We start from the raw sequence: 25,761 nt of genomic DNA on the forward strand, positions 1-25,761 counted from the left end.
TCATTGCCACAGTAAATAGATGAAACCCACTAGCATGAGTAGGAGTTGTTTGAGCCCTGATGTGCCTACTCATTCATGCTTGTTGTCATGCCTGCTACTGCTTAGAGTTGAGTCAGGTCTGATTCATCGGGGATGAATCAGAGGCGTGTGAACATGTCCTACTGTGTGTGAGCTAAGTGTGTGAACATGATTTGGTAAAGGTAGCGGTGAGAGGCCATGTGGGAGTACATGGTGGGTTGTCTCATTGCAGCCGTCCTCAGGAACTGAGTTCTGTGTTTGTGATCCATGACCAGTTACTACCACACATTGGGTTCCGGTAACTCGACCCCTCTCGACTTATTAATCAACATGATCTCTGTCCAGGAGTTGCAACTAGTTTCTGGTGTTTGTAGGTAGTGTTAGTAGTCTACCAAGTGGCACCCGGTACAGGTGGGCTTGGGACAGACTAGGCACAGTGGCACGGTGTACCAAGCGTACATCCACCCGTCGAGGTGGGCTTGGGAACCCTGCACACATCGTTTGGGGCCGTGAGCGACACCCCGGCCGGATCTCCTTGCGGATGGAACCCGAATAGGCGATAAACCTGGACTAGAGACTTGTTCGGTTAGTCAGGTCGTGGCCGACTCCCTCGCCCGGTTTCCGCTTGAAGGTTGCCGAGGTACATGACGTGTACAGGGCGGTAAGTGGCGAGAGCGTGTGTGAAGAAGTACACCCCTGCAGGGTTAACATCATCTATTCGAATAGCCGGATTCCTTGGATATGGAAACTTGGACCCCTTGCATAGTTTATAGACAAGTGAAAGTGGATACTCTAAAATACGCAAGATAAGCGTGAGTGCTATGGATGGCATTTTCGTAGGGAGACGGGAGCGGATCCATAGTGGTGTATTGATATGGTGAATATGTGGACTCGTGTGCGCCACCTCAAAAGAGTTACTTGCAGTCGTAGTTCAGGATAGCCACCGAGTCAAAGCTGGCTTGCTGCAGTTAAACTCCACCACCCCCTTTGTTGATAATGATGCATATGTAGATAGATCTGATGTAAGTCTTGCTGGGTACATTTGTACTCACGTTTGCCTATTTTATGTTTTGCAGAGAGACTTCAGTCTCGCATAGTAGTACCGTGTGGGGCTTCGACGTTCAGCTTGTTACCTCAGCTACGATCTTGTGCCCTCGGCAGGATCTGGTAGATAGTCAGGCTTCTCAGCCTTTTTCATTTGTAGATGTCTGTACTCAGACATCATAGCTTCCGCATGTGCTTTGACTTGTATGCTCTGATTGTTGGGTCATGAGACCCATGTTTGTAATATCTCGCTCCTCGGAGCCTATTGAATAAATACTTGAGTGGTAGAGTCATGTTGTGATGCCATGTTGTATTTGCACATATCGAGCATATTGTGTGTATGTTATTGAAATGCTTGGTATGTGTGGGATCTGACTATCTAGTTGTTTATCCTTAGTAGCCTCTCTTACCGGGAAATGTCTCCTAGTGTTTCCACTGAGCCATGGTAGCTTGCTACTGCTCCGGAACACTTAGGCTGGCCGGCATGTGTCCTTCTTCGTTCCTGTGTCTGTCCCTTCGGGGAAATGTCACGCGATGAATACCGGAGTCCTATTAGCCCGCTACAGCCCGGTTCACCGGAGTCCTGCTAGCCAGTGCTACAGCCTGGATTCACTCGCTGATGACTGACACGTTCGATGCTGGGTCATGGATGCCTGTCCCTGTAAGTTAGTGCCACTTTGGGTTCACGACTAGCCATGTCAGCCCGGGTTCTTTGTCATATGGATGCTAGCGACACTATCATATACGTGAGCCAAAAGGCGCAAACGGCCCCGGGCCAGGTAAGGTGGCACCCGTGGGAATACCGTGCGTGAGGCCGCAAAGTGATATGATGTGTTACATGCTAGATCGGTGTGACTTAGGATCGGGGTCCTGACACCGGTAATGGAGTTCATGCTATGGATATCTTTCAGAACTCGCCCTTCGGCGACATGCTGAATTCATTAAGGTCTCTCTCTTTGTCAGGAGACTCTTGGCCAAACTATGTCCGGCTCGAGTGGGGAGCAGGCGACGAAGAAATTCGTCACCCACCCACCACCCACTTCATTGCCACTGTCGATGATCTAACCGACGTGCTTGACTTCGACTCCGAAGCCATCCACCGTATGGACGACGATGCAGGAGAAGAACAGGAATCACCGCCCACAGGGCGCTGGACGGCCACCTCCTCGTATGATATATACATGGTGCACACTCCAAAAGAAACCAATGTCGATGAGGCAATAGAGGATATCCCCTTAGGGAAGAAATCAAAGCATGGGCGTCATCGGCGCCATTCTAAGCCCCGCCACAGCAATACCGGCACAGGAAACGGAAACAATTCGAATGGTGCCGAAGATGAATACAATCCCGATCAGCCTACCTTCGAGCAGGCCGAACAGGAAGACAGGCAGGTTAGCCCAGATGAACAAGTGACTGGCGGATACTAGGAGGATGACACTTATATACCTCCCTCCGAAGATGAGGTGAGCCTCTGCGATGACGAATTTGGCGTGCCTGAGGATCCCGTAGAGCAGGAGCGCTTCAAGCGCCGGCTTATAGCCACTTCAAGAAGCCTGAAAGAGAAGTAGCAGCAGCTCCAAGCTGATCAAAATCTGCTCACAGATAGATGGACTGAGGTCCTGGCAGCCGAGGAATACGGACTCGAGCGCCCCACGAAAGGCTACCAAAAGCACAAGTTGCTCTCTCAACTCGGGGAGGAGGTCCTAGGGCCTACATTACCAGCATAGGACGAGGCTGACCGGCCACCTCGTGGCCGAGACAAAACGGCGTACCAGCCCGAATACCAGCCCGCACCCGAACGCCAATACACTACGGCCTGGGGCAATATGCAGGACCTGCGAGATATATTGGAAAACAAAGCAGGACAGCCAAGATCGATCTACGGATCACGGGGGGTGCGCCCCAGCACATGACAATGACCGTCATGCCGGATACATTAACAACAAGTCCGCCCGAGCCGAACATAACACACCAGACTTACTCGAACTGCGTAGTAACATAGCCCGACATAGAGGCGCCGCACACCCCCTCTGCTTCACGGAAGAAGTAATGGATCACGAATTCCCAGAAGTATGAGAGGACCGACAAGGAAAACGAGGACACCAGTCGTGCCCAAGTGAGGGACTTTTTTGCACGGAAACCTCCACTTCCGAAGGAAACGATAGATCTGGTGAAAGTGAAGCAGACTATCGATGCCCTAAAGCGACCACCACTGCCTCCGCCGGATGCCAACTATGTGCGGACTATTAAAAAGGCATATAAGGAAGCAGAGCGGCCGGGAATAACTTGCAGTGATGCAAGGTTAGCAGAACGAAGAAGTGGGAAAAATTTCCCCAGCTCGGTGAATAGGCGAAGCAATCATGCCCCCCGCTCAAGGTGTCTAGCGATATCGTCGCTATGGTGCCCGGTACCAGTCCTGTTGATTACCTGATGATGTACCCTTTGAAATAATGGAGGTGGACGAATTCAGATTCCAGTACGGGCAACCTCTTGTCAAACCTGATCCTCCTCCTCTAACAACGATGATGCGAAGACTCCATGAATGGTACATGGAAAGATGTAGGCAGTTTGGGAAGCATACTTTGACGATGAGAATTAAAGAGGAGTATGACCTCGTTGGAATGTATATTTTGAATGTTGAATTTGACGAGTTATTCCAGTTATACAATCAAAAGGCCCTCGACGAAACACTTGTGACTTGCTATTGTCTGTAAGTACTACTTCTGTAATTAAGTCTCTATATATAGCTCAGCTCTTTCATTGCATGTATATATAATTATTCTCACTATTTTATGCAGGTTGAAGATCGTCGAATGCAGAAAAGCAGATATATATGACATTGGGTTCATTAACCCAAATATCATACATGGATGGACGGTCAAACACAATGTCGTAGAGACCGAGGACAACTTGCTACAATTATTGCTTAAAAATCAAAACAAAGATAAAATACTCTTTCCTTACAACTTCAAGTGAGTGTTACTATCTTGTGCAAATTCGGTTTCCCTTATTCGAGGTTAATTATAGTAATATGCATGTGTGGGCAGATTCCGCTTTATTCTGCTTGAGATTAAGCTTGAACGGGAAAGAGTAACTGTCTTAGACTCGAGACGAAAAGATCCCCAGGAATATGCAGACATGACTAACATGCTCCAGAAGTAAGTTCAATCGATCATTATCGCACCATATCGGCGACTTTGTTCATTTCCTGATATCAAGTAATTATTCTCTTTGTCTGGCAGGGTTTGGAAAGAGTTCACCGCCATTGTTTCAGCACTGCCGACGGAGCTGCGATTTACACACCCGAAAGTAAGTACTACTAGCTAGTTCCGTGCATCTCCCATTGATTCTAGCTAGTTTCATAAAAACCATTAACCATGCTTGATTACCAGTTTGATTGAACTCTATTTCTTGTAAAGTGCTTGTGGCTGGAAGCCGGGAATGATTTTTGTGGATACTATGTCTACGAGTTCATCTACAACTCGATGACCTCTAAGCGGGGCTACTCTGCAAAAGAATTTGATGTACGTAAACAAAAAAATTCACAATTTTATTTTATTACCATCATTTGTGTTGAGTTTCATTCATATATATGTATTCACCCACTTCTTTAAATTAGACGTGGGAGATGCGGGATGAACTCCTACCACATGATCGCATACGAGCCGCTATTCAAGAGGAATTGACGGGATTCTTTCTTGACCACGTCATACATAAAGCCGGAGAATACCATGTGGAAGTTCAAATAGACCTTAGATATTAGGGTTTGTAAGAGATCTTATATTGTATATATGTAGCTAGTAGCGTCGGATAGATATATGAAAACTTGTTGTTCGATCAATCTCTCAGAGAAAGAGAGGTCGCTTCTCTCTATATATGTTCATGACGATCTTGTGTACTTAATGTTCCTTCATTTGCTTACTAGCCAGCTTGTCGAGTTCTCCCTATACGTATAGTATCTAGCATCGACCAAGCATGGAGATAAAGAGAGGTCACTTCTCTCTATTAGCTAGCTAACACAATATATGAAACCCCTAAATTAACCCTCCAAAACCCCCTACCCCCCTTAAAAAAAAACCCTAGCTCCTGCCATATGCTGACGCGTGGATGCCTTTTGGTCCTGGTTGGTATTACCAACCAGGACTAAAGATCCTCCTGCCTGGGCGCCCCGCAGCGGCCACGTGGAGCCCTTTCTATCCCGGTTCGTAAGCGAACCGGGACTAAAGGTTTTGGGCTTTAGTCCCGACCCTTTAGTCCAAGTTTCTGAACCGGGGCTAATGGGCCTCCGGAACCAGGACAAATGGCCCGTTTTCTACTAGTTAATTCTCGAGTGCCCGGCCGGGTGTGTTTTGGGATGTTGGCCTTCCGACACTTTGTATGTAATGTGGTGCCTTAGGCCTAGTCTAGCTAGGCGTTGTCTAGGTTTTCATTCGGTTTCCCTCAAATAAACTGAGCATCCATTTTCTTTCATGTTCTTTCTTCGTTTTGGCACTCGCCTTTATGCGGTGCATCCCTTCTTATGGGTGTTCGTGTAATACCTCTTTCTGATCAATGAATTTGGCAGTTCTTTCGTCAACATTCAAAAATAATTATCTCATGCATGCTAATAAAAGAGGCCCTAATGCTGTAAAGAAGAACATTTCCATAAGGCTGTGGTTTGCAAGAAACTTGTGCTTACTAAGTATAATTTTATTGAACTACTGCATGGGTTTGGCGTAACAATAGTAATTCTTTACAGAAAATCTGACACTTTATTTGTTCATAAAATCATCATACATAGCACAAAACGTTGTGTTGGAAAGTAGCACATTGATGCCAAATAACTTGGCTACTACGAGCTAAGTTAGCTAGCTACTTATACTTCATACACTGACTCGGGGACAAATGGCTTGGCACAGAGCCGGAGAGGCGACTTGCGGCGCAGACCGAGGCCACCACCCTCCGTCATGTCCACCTTGGTGACGCCCTCAGGCAGGGACCAGTCGAAGTGGTAGCAGAGTTGAACAAGCGCCATTTGCAAGACGGGGAGCCCGTAGGAGATGCCGGGACACATCCTCCGTCCGGCCCCGAACGGCAGAAACTCATAGCTGCTCCCTGTGAAATCGACGGAGCTGTCCTCAAACCGCTCGGGCTTGAATTCTTCAGCGTCCTCCCAATACCTTGGATCTCTCCCAATAGCCCACGCATTTACGACAAGGCGCGAACCCGCGGGAATCAGGTATCCGTCAACCTCACAGGCCTCGACGCACTCCCGGGGCACCAGGAGTGGCGCTGGCGGGTGCAGCCGGAGGTTCTCCTTGATGAAAAGCTTCAGGTATGGGAGCTCGCTGGCCTCGATGTCGCCTTCACTGATGGTCGCCCTGCCATGGAACGGCTCCCGGATCTCGCGCTGCAGCTTGTCCATCACCCTCGGGTTCTGCATGAGCTCAGACATACCCCAATCCAGCGATGACGCCAACGTGCCAGTTCCAGCCACGATCATGTCAAGTATGACGCCCTTGATGCTGTTTGTGTTAAGGTGGAACCCGGTGCCAGCTTTCTCTCGCAGTCCGATGAGAACATCGACCAGGTTCTCCTCGACGTCCGAGGCCGACGATGCACAGGATTTGACCCTGTCCTCCCGGATGCCTTCCCTCTCTTCTATGACCCCCCTCTAAGGTGGAGTCCAACGTCATGTGGACATCCTCCAAGGTGCGGTGCATGCCGGTCGCCTTGGCCAGCACGGACCGCCATGTAGGGAAGAGATCAGGGATTTTGAAACCGCCGGCCAGTGCGACGCCAGATTTGATCGCCGATAGGAACTCCTGGACGTTTCTATGCTTGTTCCCGAAGGATGCGCGGGAGACAATGCTGATCGTTAGATTGAAGAAAGTCATGGTGATGTCCACCGGCGTAGATGGCCCTGCGGCATGAATGCTTTCTACATGGCTTCTCACCTGTACATGTACAACAGGTAGACTCATTCTCTAATTTGAACTCCCTATATATATAGAGAGAGAATTCCTTATTTGGCCCTTTCTTAAAATTTACTTCCTTTTTTGACCCAAAAAGCTTGTTTCTTTCCTTTTTGACACTTAAACTTCTTTTTGTTCCTTACGTGACACTTTCATCCATTTTTTCATCCAGCGGTGTTAGCTGACATGTACAAAGACAATTTTGCCCCTGATGGTACTATGTCAGCAAAAAAGAAAGAGAAGGAGCATGAACATAATGGGTGAAAGTGTTGCAAGAAAGCCCACTTTCAAATATTCATATCCACCAATCGCCCACCAGTCGTGTTGCAGCTCCATCCGGGAGAGCCTGGCATGGCGTGTATCCGCGAGAGCCACGCCAGCGCCCAGCAGCAGCCGGCAGCGCAAACATACACACACGAGTACTCCTACACAACAAGCATGCATACATACCCAGCAAGCTCGCGCGCATCCAAACGGCAGCAAGCACAGACAGGCATCACGAACGCAGCACGGCAACAGCAAGGCAACAAGTACAGGGCTTCCCGTGTCCCCGATGTGTCGCCGTGTTATCGCCATATTTTCTTTACCTTTAAATCGGAAAACATGATACTGCACAGATATTGTTGATATGCCGCGGTCTAATTTATCACCCGTAACATTAATCTGTATAGTAGAGGTTGAATGAGTCGTTATTGTTCTGCTCCTAATGTAGTAATTATGATTAGTCCCGTGCAACAATGTTTTGTATTTAGGCATATGGTACTATTTTTTGTTTGTTTATTCAACCATGAAAAACTATATATCACATTACCCCTGTGTTTGCATGTAAATAATCTGGTCACATACTACATAAGGGGTAAAATGGTCTTTTTCGTCAGACTTAACACCGTTACTAGCCAAAACTGACGGAAATGTCATATAAGGAACAAAATAAAGTTTAAATGTCAAAAAGGAAAGAACCAAGTTTTTTGGTCAAAAAGGGAAGCAAATTTTAAGAAAGGGCCAAATAAGAAATTCTCTCATACTTCCTCCGTCCGAAAATACATGTCATCAAAATAGATAGAAAGAGATGTATTTAGAACTAAAATACGTCTAGATTCATCCTTTTTTATCTATTTTGATGACAAGTATTTCCGGACGGAGGGAGTATATATATAAGCAAAAGGAAACTAACATCGTTCATAATGAAGAGTTATTATTTGGAGAATACAGACGTACCTCTTGCTCCCTAATGTGCCTGAAGGAACGGACGCGGTTCGCGCTCAGTATCTCGGCGGCGCAGAGCTGCCAGAGCTTGCGCCAGTAGGTGCCGGACGGTGAGAAAAGGATGTCTGAACAGCCGTACATCAGGGCCTCACCAGCTAGGAGCCTGGGGCGGGTGGCGAAGTTGGCCTCGTGCGTCCTGAGCACCTCGCGAGCCATCTCCCTTGACGACACGACGACGAGAGGGGTCCCCCCGAGCTGGAGCATCATCAGCGGGCCCTGTACGCCGGCCAGGTCCCTCAGGGCGCGGTGCGGGAGCACGTTCAAGAGGTGGTGCATGCTGCCGATGACAGGCAGCTTCCATGGATCGGACCCGGCGGGTTCCTCACCTTCGGCTGGAGAGATAGTTTAAGGATCCGGAGTAGCACCACGGCGACGCCCAAGAGTAGGAAGGATTGGTACAGGAGATCGGCCATGGCTGTTTGGCCTTCGGAATAGTGCAGCTGAACAAGAATTTTTTGTTGCCGATGCTGCTCGCTCTGCGTGCATCTGGACAGGGGCGTGTCCACGTATATATATAACCCAAGGTGGCCATGCACGCATGCAGTGCCATGTCCATTGTGGGCGATCGATGACTTTCTTTGGTGCAGATAGCCGTCTCATGAATTGAATTGTCAAGTCCTCGGTCAGTCGGTCTGCATTGCTACTACGCCCGCCCATACTCCATACTTACTGACTTCTCTCTTTCAGCTTTGATTCTGGCCTGTTAATTCAAACAAGTTTCATTTGACCAACTCCTTGTGTACTCCTCCACAACAATCTACCATTCGGACTATCCCGCCTAGCCAGTGACTACCGAATCATGACAGGGACATAAAATAGACCAACATTGATTAGGTGGCGGCTTTAAACCGAGAGGGGAATAAAACGGAACAACATTGATTAGGTGGCGGCTTCGGAAGATAGAGAGTCTTAGCATCCTGGGAGAGAATTTTCAACAACGCTGTAAAAAGAGAGGAAAAATAGTACTTAGAGCATCTCCGGCAGCCGCGCAACACACGGCGCGCTAAAAAATAGTTTGCGGCGCGTCCATTGTCAGATTTAACGCGGCGCACAGCGCTGGCTCCAGCAGCCGCGCTAAAATACAGTGCGCTGTTAAAATGCAGCACGCATGAGCAGCCGCTCATGTCCATATTGGTTGCATTTTGAACACAAAATAAATTTCACATAAATATAAAAAACAATACAAAGATATTTTACATAGTTCATAGTATAGATAGATAAACAAGTTCATAGCATAGATAGATAAAACCGAACTACGGTACAACTACATAAAATTAAACTAAGGTGCAACTAGATAAACTACGGTGAGGCTAGAACTACTCCGAGTCCTCATCATCATCCTCATCCTCGGTGGTGTTGTCCGAGGTATCAATCCATATGTCCTCCCAACGTTCATCGTCTGATGTGAAGATCGATCTCCCACCTACTTCAACGATATCGCACTGCGATATCGCCAATGCCTTCCGTCCTCTCCGCCCAGTAGGAGCGCTCGTTGGCGACGTCCTCCGGGTGGCGCCGGCGCCACTCCTCCATGGCTCGCTCGTCCTCCTCGGCGATGAGGAGGCAGCGCTGCAGCCGAAGGTGGTCTGCACGGTCCTGGTCCGTGATCAGACGAGGCGGAGGGGCGACGGCCTGCGCCTTTTCGCGTGTGTAGACGCCCCGGAAGTTCATCTGCGATGGAGGCCTCTCTAGGCGCCACGCCGCCGCGTCGTACGCGTGGGCCGCCTCGTGCGCGCTTCGGAACGTGCCAAGGCCGAGCCGGACGTCGCCGGACCGGATCTCGACAGAGTACCAGCCGTTGGGGCGCTCGCGGACGCCGCGGTAGCTCAAAGATCCCCGGCGGCGCGGCGGCATGGTGGCGCGGTGGTGGCGGGGCGCTAGAAGCCGCGAGAAAGCGGTGAAAGCGGCAAGGTGGTGAGGGGATGGGCGCGTGGCAGAGCGCATGGCCAGCGCCGCATTTTATAGGCGCGCGAAGCGACGCGCCAAATCTACCGCGCGAGCTGCCGCTATCTCCCCCACGCGTGCAATCGCTTCGCGCGCTAGTTTCCCGCCTCTGCTGAAGCGCACAAAAACTTGCCGCGCGCGCTAAAATGTTAGTTTACCGCGCGCACGTCTTTTGACATGTCCGTTGGAGTATGTATTACTCAACAACCAAATTGGTCGTAAGAAGCACCTCGGCCCAGCTCCACACCAGACTTAGCATTAGCATACAACATTACCGGTCCCGTTCTACGCGAGAAGAGTCTCATATCACTAAACATTCTGGTGCGTAATACAATGCATTGAACTATGTACCTCCTTAACATCAGCACCACAAACCTCTAGACTTCTTTTTTTTAGGGAAAAAGGAGTTTAATTTCATATGGCAAAATATCCTCAATACATGATGGTCCTACATGCATATAAGCAGCCGTGGTAAAATACGACTATAATTTGCCAAATGATTGGCAACTCTGTTTTGATCCCTATTCAACTTCTAAGTAATAAGCCCCATGTGTCTCAACAACTCCTTAATTTCAGTCACGACATGACCACACGCAAAACGATCAGGTCCGTTCCCTGATAGTCAGGACAAAGCCTCACTTAATTCAGATTGAACGATGACCGGAAAAGTGGAATGTCGTATAGCTAGCGCCACCCCTTGCATTATTGCATGAATCTCAACTTTCAGTGAATCGATACAATTGGAAATAAACCGATATGATGCAAAAATAACTGAACCATCATATCGTCGAAGAATCATTCCTGCCACGCTGCGCCGGACTCCACTGAGAAAGAACCATCAACTGATAAAGCAACGTACTCAGTAACTGGTGAGGTCAAGTTTTAGGAACATGGGCCATTCTCACTTCAGGCAAAGCCAAAATCATCAACCAACATTTTACCTTTAATTATTTCCTCTGTGATGTACATTCTAGACTTCAGAACAAACTTTTACCCCGCTTTATAGATACTAGAAAAAGAGACCGCGCGTTGCAATGGGTGGAAAAAAATACCACAATCCCAAAACCCAATAACCATGACTCCAAACTGTAATGGATACACGTCCTTTATTTCAACAAATAGCATCCCATCTGTATTACCAATTATCCTCTTTTTCATTCTTGCTGACGGTGGCCTCGGTGTTCAAACAATCACAACACGTTTGAATGTTTTCAATCCTTAGACGTCTCCCTCGGCATGATACACTTATTTTTTTTGTGAGATTTTGACAAGGCGTGCATGCATGATTATAGTAGTGTTTTTCGTCTCCCATACCGGTTTTGCTGGGGTATTCATTTTCAGTTCGGATCAGCACCGGCATGAAAAAAGATGGATCATAATAGTCACAATAAAAGACCGATCATGCGCTTTGGATTAAGGTTGCACCCTAAATAGCATTTTTAAAATGATTAACGGGTAAAATAACATCATATTCAGATTCTACATATTCTTCTAATCAAATTTCATATATAACATGTTAAATTTAGAGTTGGAATTAAAAAGATATCGATATCGATATTTTCTAGAAGCATTTGATATGTAGTGTGGGTTGATTAACCCAAATACCAAGGGGTTTCCTACAAAAGTGAAAATTTGACTTAGACCTGGTCTGCGGGTTGATTTCCAGAAACATTAATGGGTTTTCTAAAAAACAAAAAACTGATATAAAAGTGGAGTACGGGTTGATTAACAGAAACGTGAGTGAGTTTTCTGCAAAATAGCATGACGGAGTAAGAATACCTATTTCTTTTATTAGTAGGTATAGGTATAGATATCGATATAGAAAGGGTCAATATTGTTAGAGTTATAATTATGGTGGCCTTTGACCTTTAGCCTTCGCCTTTGGCCTTCATTTGACCAACTCCTTGTGTACTCCTCCACAACAATCTACCATTCGGACTATCCCGCCTAGCCAGTGACTACCGAATCATGACAGGGACATAAAATAGACCAACATTGATTAGGTGGCGGCTTTAAACCGAGAGGGGAATAAAACGGAACAACATTGATTAGGTGGCGGCTTCGGAAGATAGAGAGTCTTAGCATCCTGGGAGAGAATTTTCAACAACGCTGTAAAAAGAGAGGAAAAATAGTACTTAGAGCATCTCCGGCAGCCGCGCAACACACGGCGCGCTAAAAAATAGTTTGCGGCGCGTCCATTGTCAGATTTAACGCGGCGCACAGCGCTGGCTCCAGCAGCCGCGCTAAAATACAGTGCGCTGTTAAAATGCAGCACGCATGAGCAGCCGCTCATGTCCATATTGGTTGCATTTTGAACACAAAATAAATTTCACATAAATATAAAAAACAATACAAAGATATTTTACATAGTTCATAGTATAGATAGATAAACAAGTTCATAGCATAGATAGATAAAACCGAACTACGGTACAACTACATAAAATTAAACTAAGGTGCAACTAGATAAACTACGGTGAGGCTAGAACTACTCCGAGTCCTCATCATCATCCTCATCCTCGGTGGTGTTGTCCGAGGTATCAATCCATATGTCCTCCCAACGTTCATCGTCTGATGTGAAGATCGATCTCCCACCTACTTCAACGATATCGCACTGCGATATCGCCAATGCCTTCCGTCCTCTCCGCCCAGTAGGAGCGCTCGTTGGCGACGTCCTCCGGGTGGCGCCGGCGCCACTCCTCCATGGCTCGCTCGTCCTCCTCGGCGATGAGGAGGCAGCGCTGCAGCCGAAGGTGGTCTGCACGGTCCTGGTCCGTGATCAGACGAGGCGGAGGGGCGACGGCCTGCGCCTTTTCGCGTGTGTAGACGCCCCGGAAGTTCATCTGCGATGGAGGCCTCTCTAGGCGCCACGCCGCCGCGTCGTACGCGTGGGCCGCCTCGTGCGCGCTTCGGAACGTGCCAAGGCCGAGCCGGACGTCGCCGGACCGGATCTCGACAGAGTACCAGCCGTTGGGGCGCTCGCGGACGCCGCGGTAGCTCAAAGATCCCCGGCGGCGCGGCGGCATGGTGGCGCGGTGGTGGCGGGGCGCTAGAAGCCGCGAGAAAGCGGTGAAAGCGGCAAGGTGGCGAGGGGATGGGCGCGGGGCAGAGCGCATGGCCAGCGCCGCATTTTATAGGCGCGCGAAGCGACGCGCCAAATCTACCGCGCGAGCTGCCGCTATCTCCCCCACGCGTGCAATCGCTTCGCGCGCTAGTTTCCCGCCTCTGCTGAAGCGCACAAAAACTTGCCGCGCGCGCTAAAATGTTAGTTTACCGCGCGCACGTCTTTTGACATGTCCGTTGGAGTATGTATTACTCAACAACCAAATTGGTCGTAAGAAGCACCTCGGCCCAGCTCCACACCAGACTTAGCATTAGCATACAACATTACCGGTCCCGTTCTACGCGAGAAGAGTCTCATATCACTAAACATTCTGGTGCGTAATACAATGCATTGAACTATGTACCTCCTTAACATCAGCACCACAAACCTCTAGACTTCTTTTTTTTAGGGAAAAAGGAGTTTAATTTCATATGGCAAAATATCCTCAATACATGATGGTCCTACATGCATATAAGCAGCCGTGGTAAAATACGACTATAATTTGCCAAATGATTGGCAACTCTGTTTTGATCCCTATTCAACTTCTAAGTAATAAGCCCCATGTGTCTCAACAACTCCTTAATTTCAGTCACGACATGACCACACGCAAAACGATCAGGTCCGTTCCCTGATAGTCAGGACAAAGCCTCACTTAATTCAGATTGAACGATGACCGGAAAAGTGGAATGTCGTATAGCTAGCGCCACCCCTTGCATTATTGCATGAATCTCAACTTTCAGTGAATCGATACAATTGGAAATAAACCGATATGATGCAAAAATAACTGAACCATCATATCGTCGAAGAATCATTCCTGCCACGCTGCGCCGGACTCCACTGAGAAAGAACCATCAACTGATAAAGCAACGTACTCAGTAACTGGTGAGGTCAAGTTTTAGGAACATGGGCCATTCTCACTTCAGGCAAAGCCAAAATCATCAACCAACATTTTACCTTTAATTATTTCCTCTGTGATGTACATTCTAGACTTCAGAACAAACTTTTACCCCGCTTTATAGATACTAGAAAAAGAGACCGCGCGTTGCAATGGGTGGAAAAAAATACCACAATCCCAAAACCCAATAACCATGACTCCAAACTGTAATGGATACACGTCCTTTATTTCAACAAATAGCATCCCATCTGTATTACCAATTATCCTCTTTTTCATTCTTGCTGACGGTGGCCTCGGTGTTCAAACAATCACAACACGTTTGAATGTTTTCAATCCTTAGACGTCTCCCTCGGCATGATACACTTATTTTTTTTGTGAGATTTTGACAAGGCGTGCATGCATGATTATAGTAGTGTTTTTCGTCTCCCATACCGGTTTTGCTGGGGTATTCATTTTCAGTTCGGATCAGCACCGGCATGAAAAAAGATGGATCATAATAGTCACAATAAAAGACCGATCATGCGCTTTGGATTAAGGTTGCACCCTAAATAGCATTTTTAAAATGATTAACGGGTAAAATAACATCATATTCAGATTCTACATATTCTTCTAATCAAATTTCATATATAACATGTTAAATTTAGAGTTGGAATTAAAAAGATATCGATATCGATATTTTCTAGAAGCATTTGATATGTAGTGTGGGTTGATTAACCCAAATACCAAGGGGTTTCCTACAAAAGTGAAAATTTGACTTAGACCTGGTCTGCGGGTTGATTTCCAGAAACATTAATGGGTTTTCTAAAAAACAAAAAACTGATATAAAAGTGGAGTACGGGTTGATTAACAGAAACGTGAGTGAGTTTTCTGCAAAATAGCATGACGGAGTAAGAATACCTATTTCTTTTATTAGTAGGTATAGGTATAGATATCGATATAGAAAGGGTCAATATTGTTAGAGTTATAATTATGGTGGCCTTTGACCTTTAGCCTTCGCCTTTGGCCTTCATTGTACATGTATATATATGATGCTTTTGCCTCCTGATAATACCAAGTTGACCTGCTACGTACATGTGCCTCGCTTGACGCCCTGTAGTTCCGTCGTTGTCTAAAAGAAAGAGAAAGATAGTAAAAAAGCGAGAGAAAAAAAGTTCAAAAAAGAAGGGCACAATGCTTTCGTCGGGTATGCCTTCCCCTCTTTGCCCGGTGTTTTTAGACGGTATTCCGAATATTGATCCTGTCTTGCACATGCGCCTTTCTTCGGTGCTTAGTGCTCGTCCACTTAGAGTTGGTGGTTGTTGCTCTACATCAACACCTTTTGCGACATCCACCGACACTGTTGGCCACTCTACATCGACTCTTCCCATGACTTCTGCACCTGGTGATTGTCGCCCTACGTCGATTCCTCTTGCGGCTTCCATGAGTGGTGGCAACCTCTCTACGTCGACTCCCCCAATGGCCTGCACATGCGGCTCTGCATCGAGTCGCTACTCTTGGTCGACTCTACATGCGGCTTCCACGGGTGGTGGCGGTTGTTTATCGTCGATAAGTGTTTCTACGTCGACCTCTTCTGCCCTATTGTTGTCTATGTGTGAGATTGCACAGCTGCGATGCATGCTTGATGGTTGGGGTTCTTCACCGACAGTTTCTACAAGTTCCATGACTGACTCTTCCGGCAATGCGAAACCACCTACCCGTTCAGGTACATCGCCATGGATTTTGATACTGGAGCTCTTTTCATATGAATTATGATTCTTCCACTTTGACATCCGTTCAACCTATCGAGTCTCATGTTCGTGTTCTTACGGCTGATGTCACTCCCCTCCCTGTAGCTAGTCGAGGCACTCTTAGGACTTTTTCATTTCATGTTTCCTCACTAGCTCATGTTCCTCGACTTACCATGCAGCTCATATCTGGTGGTAAGATTGTTAACTCTAGTTGTAGGGTCATTCTCGACTTTGATTTATGTTCTGTTCAGGATCGTTGCACGTCCGCTCTGCTTGGTGCTGGCCCTCGACGCCCTGATGGTCTCTGGGTGCTTGACTGGCTTCGTCTTCCCTCCGCTACCATGACCTCCAGTCTCACAACTCCTCTTGCTGCATCTACCAGCTCATTTTAGTAGTGGCATCATTGTCTTGGCCATTTATGTGGTTCTCGTTTCTCGTCTTTGGTTCATCGCGGTGTTCCGGGGTCTGTCTTCGGTAACTCTTCATTGGATTGTCTAGGTTGTAGGCTTGGCTAGAAGATTCAACAACCCTATCCTCACAGTGATTCAGTATCCGACCGCCCTTTTGATCTCGTTCACTCCGATGTTTGGGGTCCGGCTCCCTTCGCTTTCAAAGGGGGTCATTGCTACTATATTATCTTTATAGATGATTTTTCTCGGTACACTTGGATCTATTTCATGTCTTCTCATAGTGAGGTATTATGTATATACAAAAAATTTGCTGCCATGGTTCATACCCAGTTTTCTATTTCTATTCGTGTTTTTCTTGCAGATTCAATTGGTGAGTATATCTCGCATGCGCTATGAGGATTCCTTGCTGAGCAGGGTACTCTTGCCCAGTTCTCTTGTCTTGGTGCTCATGCTCAGAATGGTGTTGCTGAGCGCAAGCATTGTCACCTTCTTCAGACGGCGTATGCCTCTCTCCCGTCTCACTTCTCCGCTGAGGCTGTTACCACTTCCTCTATCTCATCAACCTTCACACGTCTGCCGCTCTACAGGGTGGCATTCTTCTTGAGCGTCTTTCTGGTCGTTCTCCTGATTGTTCGGTGCTTTGTTAGTTTGGTTGTGTTTGCTATGTTTTGCTTGCCCCTCGTGAACGCACCAAACTGACCGCTCAGTCTGTTGAGTGTGTCTTTCTCGGATATAGTGATGATCATAAGGGCTATCAGTGTTGGGATCCTGTGGGTCGTCGGATGCGTATTTCCCTGGATGTCACCTTTGATGAGTCCCGTCCCTTCTACCGGCGTCCATCCTCCTCTGCCTTTTCCGCGGACGACATCTCTTTCTTATGCTTTCGGATACACCTCCCTCTGTGCCCAGTAGTCCTACTTCTCGTCCCATTGTTGTTGATCCGAAGCCGTCCTCTCCTATGATTTCTTCTCCTCCCTCATCGCATGACTCTCCACCTTCATCCCCGACACCTTCCTCTTCTCCACCTTCATCCCCAATACATTCCTCGTATCCACCTCCAGTAATTCCACCTCTCCCTTGCTTTCCTTTCCATTATACTCGTCATCGACGTGTTGTGGATGAGTCAACTGATGTGCCGTCTACTTCTGACGTGTCGTCTTCCTCCTCTAGGCTGACTTATGGTCTTTGTGCTCGGCCTTGTCCGCCCTCTGATTCATATTCTCCTTCTCACTATGGTCTTTTGACCGTTGTTGAGCCGACTTCTCATTGGCATGCTATTATTCATCATGAATGGAAGTTTGCCATGGTAGAGGAGATTGATGCCCTTGAGTGCACAAGCATGTGGGATCTGATTTCTCTTCCTCCTTGTGTTCGTCCGATCACTTGTAAGTGGGTCTATAAGATTAAGACTCACTCTGATGGTTCTCTTGAGCGTTATAAAGCTCGTCTTGTGGCTCGTGGCTTTCAGTAGGATCATGGTCGTGATTACGATGAGACTTTTGCTCATGTGGCCCATATGACCACTGTTCGCACACTTCTCTCTGTGGCCTCTGTTCGTCATTGGTCCATGTCTCAGCTTGTTGTTAAGAATGCCTTTCTTAATGGTGAGTTGTGTGAGGATATTTATATGCAGCCACCACCTGGATATTCAGTTCCTAATGGCATGATTTGCCGTCTTCGTCGCTCTCTCTATGGCCTTAAGCAAGCCCCCCGCGTTTGGTTTGAACCTTTTGCCTCAGTGGTCACTACAGCTAATTTTCGCCCAGTGCACATGATCCCGCGTTGTTTGTCCACCTTTCTGCTCGTGATGGCACTCTTGTTCTTCTATATGTTGATGACATGATCATCACCGGCGATGATCTTGAGTACATTGCCTTTGTGAAGGCCCGTCTCACTGAGCAGTTTTCCATGTCTGATCTTGGTCCTCTTTGTTACTTTCTTGGGATTGAGATTTCCTCCACCTCTGATGGCTTTTTTGTTTCCCAAGAAAATTATATCCAGGATCTTGTTGCTCGTGCAGCTCTTACTTATGAGCACACTATTGAGACACCTACGGAGCTTAATGTTCACGTTCATGCTTCTGATGGTGAGCCCTTGTCTGATCCGACTTGTTATAGTCATCTTGGGAGTCATAACCTATCCGAGGGGACTAGCACAAATCCCAGACGCATGAGGAATAGGAGCCAGATAAGCTTCTAGTTCAGCAGCCCCATCTTTAGCCCCACCATCCCTGGGAGCAAGGTTGGGATAGAGTTGTTGCACAATAGGGCCAAGATCATCCCATTCTTTTTGGGATAAAGGTGGGAAAGACTCACTCCACCCATACTTCCACCATTGTTCTGATCCACATGTGTCGCAGGTAAAAGCAACACCGGGAGCCTAACTAGCAGCCTGACCTTCAACACAGATGTTGATGTGAAAATCTTTAGAATTAGAGAACACCTCAATGAGTCCACCAACACGATCCAGAGTGGAACACAAAATCTGTGTACAAACTGGGCCCAATCTTGACAAGGATTCTTCGTCAGCAAACATAGGTTTACCAATGAGCTCTTAAAAAGCTAGCAAGCAAGGTTTGTTTGGCATCACCGGAGGGACATCATCAAGCATCACACAAGTATCAATCTGATTGCCAAACAAGCGATCAACATCAACAACCTCCTTCACTAAGACCACAAGCTGGTTCAAAGGCAGGGAGAAACTCATACATTTAGATAGCATCTTCAAACTTTCTTGCAAGGGAAAGACGACACCAAATTCGGTTTGAGAAATTTGCTGCAATTGCCAATCCCAACCCTCAAGCCCCATTCACGTAACTCATCAACACTTATCTGAAGAGACACACTAACGGACTACATGGAAATGACATCAACATTTCTGATGGGTGGTGTGGCCACAACCACATCCAGCCCACCATCCATCCCGAAGAAGCTACATCCAAGCAGGCCGATACGATACTGCTTGACCATAGGCGGCTTGGAACAGTTCATGCATCCAACAGAAAGATGACCTTCGGAGCGATAAATCAGGAAAAATGGAGGAAACTGAGGGTGTGACTGAAAGTAACCCAATCTATGGCAAGAAAAACATGTCAATGTAGACGGACCAAAACTAGAAAACATGCCACCAGTAGAAGCAGCAAGACATGAGTTAGAATGGGGGAGAAGGGAGGAGAACAACACCAGATCCAACATGACCACCAGGAGAATCACGACGTCGGAACTTGCTAAATTTGCTCTGTTAGTTGTTGTTGTAAGAATTTTTCAAGCCACCAACGCGAGGATTGGATCTGAATTGACCAGGACCCGGACCAAATCAATGGCAGCACCATTTCGGGAGGATCAGGCCAAAATCCCGCACCAACCGGCCTAGCTTCATTGGGACGAGGAGCTAGAGCACCTGACGCATCAGCTTCCCAAGGATCCAAGGCACAAGAGGAAGAAGAAGCGCCACGAGGAGGAGCAATGAGGGAAGCCGCGTGTGCCCCGCCTCCACCGCTCCTCTTCCAACACCCGATGTTCCTTAGCCCTTTCCTCCTTGCAAAACCACTCCGACGGAGAGCCCATGCCTACCGCTTGATGTCCCTGCTAGCACTTTCATCTCTCTCTCTCCAACCGTTCCTCCTCCAGCAACTTTTTACTTAGTGACCTATGCGACGGTGGGAGCTGAGGCGAGTACCAATGGCGGAGCTAGTGAATTGCCAAAGGCCGAGCACGTCGTAAGCTAAAATTTAATTTGGTCTGTCAAGCATGATAATTATCATATATTTGGATAAATGTCATGTGCAATATACGCACTAATGTTTTATAGATCATAGAAGTAAATAAAAACATGAATACAATACCAAACCAAATAACTCTCCAACACTTGTCACACAACCAAACTTTTGACTTCTCAATGACAATAGTCCAATCTCCAATGTTCATCCTTGTGCACACAAGAGAATCTACAAAATAAAACATATTAATAGTTTATATAATTTTCATTGTAATTAAACACATTAGATAGAATGCTTACCAATAATATGTTAACTGGACCTGGGCAATTGCCCTTTCTGGAACTTCATGGCTGGAAACCGTTTAACAATAACATCATCATTACGTCTTTTAAAAATCTCCCGCTCGGTGTAGCAAATCATCAAGTCATTGAACAATGTCTCATTCATCTTGCTGCGCAATTTGGATTTGATAATCTTCATTGCCGAGAAAGCTCTTTCCACCCATGCCGTTGAGACTGGCAATAGCAAAGCCAACTCTATGATTCTGTACACCAGTGGGAAAACCAAGTGTTTCTCAGTTTTAACCATCGTTGTAGCTAAACTTTCAATATCTTTACAAGACGAAAAGGCCCCATGCCTTCGTACATGAAGAATGCAAGTTTGAAGTTGGTCTCTTATGATTGCACGATCACCACTAGAGAAATCTACATGATAAAGTTCAGTTAAGCTAGCAAGCTTGTCAACATCAAACTTGGAGAAGGAATTTTTTGGATGAAGACATGAGAAGGACACTATTATATTCGAAGATGCTTCGTTAAAGCGATGATTCATCTTAGTGCATATCTTGTCAATGGGAACATAGAAGTTCTCAACTCGGTAGAAATGAAGATTGGTCTAAGTCGCACCATCTAGCCTTGAACGACCTCAGACCAGTATTTTTTCATTCATATCGGGCACCGGAATACCTTTGGCGGTTGTACTTCATCGAACAAGCTTTCCCAACCACTTTCTCTCATAGAGGCCAACCGATCTTTGAAATCACCGACTAGTTCAATGGCATTAACAATGTTTATATCTTTTCTTTGCAAGACTTGTGAGAGTTCATTTGTGATAGCAAGCAACTTTATCATACGATGCAATACGAAAGCAAATTTGAAACTCTCCATTATTTCTATCAAACCCGCCGCTTGAGATGGTCCACGCCCTTCATCATTGACCTCACAAAGCACATATATGACTGACTTCCACATTTGACTCAAATGAAGCAAAGTTTTATGGTGTGAACCCCATCTAGTATCCCCGGGTCTTGCTAAATTTGTTTCATGGTTCAAACCTCTTCCACTAAATATCTCACCGCTCACTCTAGCTGATCTCAGATATTTTGATGACGTTCCTCCCTTAGTGACTCCCTTCTCTTGCAAGATACAGTAGTTGTGCTCACAATTAAGGAGACATACTCAAACAAATCATGAATAGAGGAGCAACAAGTAGCAATCGGAGACAACCACCAATTGTAAACGATGTGCAAAATAATACACATAAAAGGCATAAGAGTTCTCATCAAGATTTTTCTTTTGCAAACCATTGAATTCACCTCTCATATTTGAAGCTCCATCATATCCTTGCCCTCGTAGCCTATGAATGGATAACTTATGATGATCAAGAATGTCAACAAGAGCTACCTTTAGTGCCTCTGATGTAGTCTCACTAACATGGTATAGAGAGAGAAATCGTTCCACAGCCTTCCCTTTATCATTGACATACCTACATCAAGTTTTTTGTAACAAGGTTAAATAAAAGTAGGAAACAACTATGAAATAATAGTTAAAATGAATAATAAACCACCACTAGCCTCAAAATTACCGCCATTTGCTCTTTGACAGATATACCACGTGACTCATCGATAAGCACAGAGAATTTCTAATCACCAATTTCTCTCATGATCGCACTGGTGACCTCTTCTGCAAAACACTTTGCAAGATCTTTTTGATTTTCAGCAACAAGCATCTTGCAGTTTCTACTACCATTGTCAAAAGCATGCCTCACTTTCTAATCTCTAGCTTTATTCCAATCTACCATCTCATGGAAGTTACCCCTGTTCAGTGAAGTTCAACTTTCATGATGGCCACGAAATGCCTGGCCTTGAGCAATGAGATATCTTGCACAAACGAGAGACGTGTGCAAACGAATTGTGTAAAGAACTTCAGACTCCTTGAATGACCTAGCAGACTTACTAGACACTCTTTGCCTTTGATTACAAAAATCATCATAATGCAATCTTGCCTGGTGGTAGGGCGACATGGCCTGCAACACCGCGTCAATCTCCGATGCATGTGGTTGCACTGATTACACGAGTTGAGTCTACAGTCTTAGGCGATACAGGATTATGGTGTGCACTGCCTCGTCCTCCTCTGCTTTGCCCTCTCTCACTTAATATTCCTCACTGGGTTATTGTGGACAAGGGAGCGCTGACACTGATGGTGGGATGGTGGAAGAGACCGTCCGCTACTCTTCGATGTCATGTCGGCCGGCATTTTGGGGGGAGGAGGCGGTGCTATGGTGGAGCAATAGGTAGTGGCGCTGGACAGGGCAGCAAGGGATGGAGGCGGCGACACAAAATGGGAGAAAAATGTGGGCCCAAGAAGATGGGTGCCTAGCGGTGGGGGCTACGGGCCTACGACTAAGGGAGTGGCAATGCTGCATTGGATGTTGTGGAGAGAGAGAAAAAAACAGAGGAGACCAAACAAGCAGGCAATTAGCGGCGAGTAAACCCGGGCATGGGCAGCCTGGCCCGACAACCCGGCCCGAGCTCGGCCCGAAAAACACGGGCAGGACTGAGCCGGGCTCGGGCCTTGTTTTGCAGCCCGAAAGATAGTTCGGGCCAAGCTTAGGCCTCATTTTTTTGTATTTCGGGCCGGGCTTCCGGGCTTCGGGTCAGGCTTGCATGTGCGTACACTAAAAAGCAACATTCGGGCCGGGCTTTTGGGTTTCGGGCTTGATTTTGGGCCAGGCTCGGGCTTGAAAACAGGGAGTATTTCGGGCTTCAGGCGGGGCTCGGGCCTGAGAAATGAAGGTCGGGATTTTACAAGCCCGGCCCGATGTTTGCCCGGGTTTAGCGGCGAGGAGTAACAACTTCAAAGCACACCCAGCCAGCGTACACAGCCATATCTCTAGAATTACAGATGTCTAAGTGCCCATTAATCTATTTAAGGCCAAAAAACTCAGAATTACTCCCTCCGCCCCATAATATTCAACATCACTGTAGTATTAAGCATGGTGAAATCCTTGCAAGTTTAACCTTGTACTCCCTCCGTCCGAAAATACTTGTCATCAAAATGGACAAAAAAGGATGTATCTAGAACTAAAATACATCTAGATGCATCCTCTTTTATTCATTTTCATGACAAGTATTTTCGGACGGAGGGAGTAGTATTAAGCATGGTGAAATCCTTGCAAGTTTAACCTTGTAGTATTAAGCATGGCGAAATCTTCGGTTCTCGGCTCGGTTCTTGTCCTTCTGCGAGAAGTTTGGACTTTGCTTGTTTGCGATGAATCAGTTTCAGGTCAAGCTGTTTGATGAATTCAACATCACTGTTTTGACGAGATCTTCTGAAAAAGACAGGATGTTGTTAACCATTATATTTAAATAGCTCCGCTGACTAAATTGGTCATAAAACAGGGCGTTTGGTCTAGTGGTACGATTCTCGCTTCGGGTGCGAGAGGTCCCGAGTTCGATTCTCGGAACGCCCCTCTTTTCACATGTCACTGCCTTTTTTTTAAAGAAACAATGTTTCGGTCACTTATTATACGTACGAAGGGAGAAAATACGTTGGAGCTCCTCAACATTGCAGCCTCGTCTCCTCAATTCCCCGCGTGGCCCACCAACTAATTTCATGCATTTCCTAATTGTAGGCAACAGATCCTTTTCGTCTTTATCTTATCCATCAAAAACTGATGTAAGAGTAACAGATAGACCTAATCCTCCATTTAAGCAACCAATCTCCTAGCTGCTGCAGGAGCGAGGTCGAGGCTGTGGACTCTGCATGCTCCTCGCTGCTGCAGAAGTCCGCCCTTTTCTTGCTAGCTCATCTCGGTAGATCAACATCGTAAGGTAATGTGTATACATTGAGATGATCCGATTCGATCTTGATGGATCAATCAACTATATGAATCCGTTAATTATCCTCATTCTAACCCTCTTGGTGTTTTGATTAATTTGTTGATCGTAGTTAACACAACCGTGTAACATAGCATGCGTGTTCATGACAATCCAAACTGATGTGTAGAATTGTAGACCAATTGACCATAATAATACTGGTGCATGCAAATCCACATTCAGGCGATGAATTTCAAGAATGGAGTTTCTGTGCTGCAAGCCGCCGCCCCCATGGATCCAGACGCACTGGTGTGATCCTCCCTCAAGATGAGAAGCACATGCCTCGGGACATTATCGCTACCCTGCAGCCGCGATGCGCCCAACCCCAAGCACAACCATCACGACCCTGCTGCCCAGAAGCAATGACGCCACAGACTCCGGGCGACTTCCCCTGCCTCACTAAATTCCACCTCTAAACAGTGGAGGCGCATCGTGTCGTCTCCAGCATCAGCTTGATATCTCCGACAATCTCTTTTTCATTGTTGACAACAAAAGGCATCCCTGCCATCACCTCCCAACAACGAAACTACATCTGCATCGTATCTCCTCCTCTGCCCGACAGACTCCACCAAAGAACAATTTGTTTTGACTGATTTCAGTCAGTTTTTCACCATGTCTGGCTATCCAAGCCCACGGTACTACGAAATCAATCTAGAACAAATAGCAGTAGACCGGCACTCAGGTAAAATATCCTACTTCCCTGTAACCTTCATCTGCTGATGGAGTGATTGGCAGCATACTTTGTATTTAGATGCATGAGTCTGAATGATAAATCAAGTTCCCAGAAGTATTTTCCCTTGTGTGTCATCAAGACTAACATGTAGCTTGTAGTACTGAGCTGAACTTTCCATGCCCTTTTTCTTTTTATATATAGCAGAGATTGAAAAAAGAGTATGTTGGAAGAAGTTTGTTAATAAGAGATCTTCATCCTCCTCTTCGTTTTTTCATTAATTTTTTGATCTTCATCGTCCACCTAATTGTTCCATGGCTCCATATTAATCCTTCGATACAATCTTGCTACTTTAGACCGAGTTTATCTCACATGATTTGAATTATTTTTTCACATGTACTCAGTAGTTTCATTCATAGACGTTCATACTCTTTGCCATCCCAACTTCCCAAGGATCCATCATCCATGTCTATTGGTTCCCACATGCTTGATTTGTATATTATTTTTTGACATGCCTTCTGTAGTTATGTTCATACATGAATGAACTTTCATATTATTTGCCATCCCAACTTCCCAAGTATACATGTTTATTAGTTAGTTTATTAGATTGTTGTCAAATTCTGGTGCCTATCTCATGTCTTATATCAGAACAAGATGGTTATGGTATAAGGAGGGTTGAAATTTCATTATTTAGTATGGACCATATTGAATAAGGAAAAAGGATCACATTAGATTTTCGAGTAATTATCGGACATTGCATACTGTTTTCCCTATGAGACACCATTGATATATAATTCATGTCTAAAAGTCTCCTTTCAGTTGTTCAATCACATGTTACCTAATCATCGTCTCTCGGTTT

At 46.3% G+C, this 25,761-nt stretch overlaps 1 non-coding gene and 1 pseudogene across 1 annotated transcript; one reads left to right on the top strand and one right to left on the bottom strand.

Annotated features, from left to right (window-relative positions):
• Nucleotides 1-5,910: 5,910 nt before the first annotated feature.
• On the bottom strand, nt 5,911-8,733 carry LOC119326458 (annotated as a pseudogene).
• A 15,021-nt stretch (nt 8,734-23,754) lies between these two features.
• Nucleotides 23,755-23,826, top strand: TRNAP-CGG. Its single transcript has one exon. It is a non-coding gene; the product is annotated as a tRNA-Pro (tRNA).
• The last annotated feature ends 1,935 nt before the right edge of the window (nt 23,827-25,761 follow it).

The sequence above is a fragment of the Triticum dicoccoides genome, chromosome 6B (genome assembly GCF_002162155.2).
Source record: "Triticum dicoccoides isolate Atlit2015 ecotype Zavitan chromosome 6B, WEW_v2.0, whole genome shotgun sequence".
NCBI lineage: Eukaryota > Viridiplantae > Streptophyta > Magnoliopsida > Poales > Poaceae > Triticum > Triticum dicoccoides.